A 498-nucleotide genomic window follows, 5' to 3' on the forward strand; every position below is an offset into this window, starting at 1 on the left:
TCATTGGACTGAACCATTCTTTGAATCCACCTCTCGAATGGCAGCCTCATCCGGGTACGAAGAGACCAGACTTTCCAACAGGGGCCCCTTGAGAGCCTACGGCGTCGCGTACTGGGCTGGCTGCACCAGCAGGTTGGCATGGCTGCAGTTGGATTTGCCTCGTCTCGTTTGGCATGCCGTCTCGTCTCGTATGCTGGGGCTATGTCCCTCGTGCGAGGAGGTTAGGCGAGCAGAGGATGCCAGCATGAATTTCTTCGGAGGTGACAATGACAAGGACTGGGAACACGATCACGAATGACTCTGCTTCCCTCCAGCCCTCCACATCCCGGGCGAGATTGATTACGAAAACTGCACAGGTTGAAGAAAAAGGTCGTTCAAGGAGCTAGCTCACTGCCGCACAAGGCGCGGGTACCGTAAGTATGCGTAGACAGCTCATCAACATCTTTACCCTCTGAATCCATACTGTGCCATGTTGTGTGATATATGTAAGGGGTGGTC

The sequence above is a fragment of the Verticillium alfalfae genome, genomic scaffold (assembly GCF_000150825.1).
Source record: "Verticillium alfalfae VaMs.102 supercont1.10 genomic scaffold, whole genome shotgun sequence".
NCBI classification, from domain to species: domain Eukaryota; kingdom Fungi; phylum Ascomycota; class Sordariomycetes; order Glomerellales; family Plectosphaerellaceae; genus Verticillium; species Verticillium alfalfae.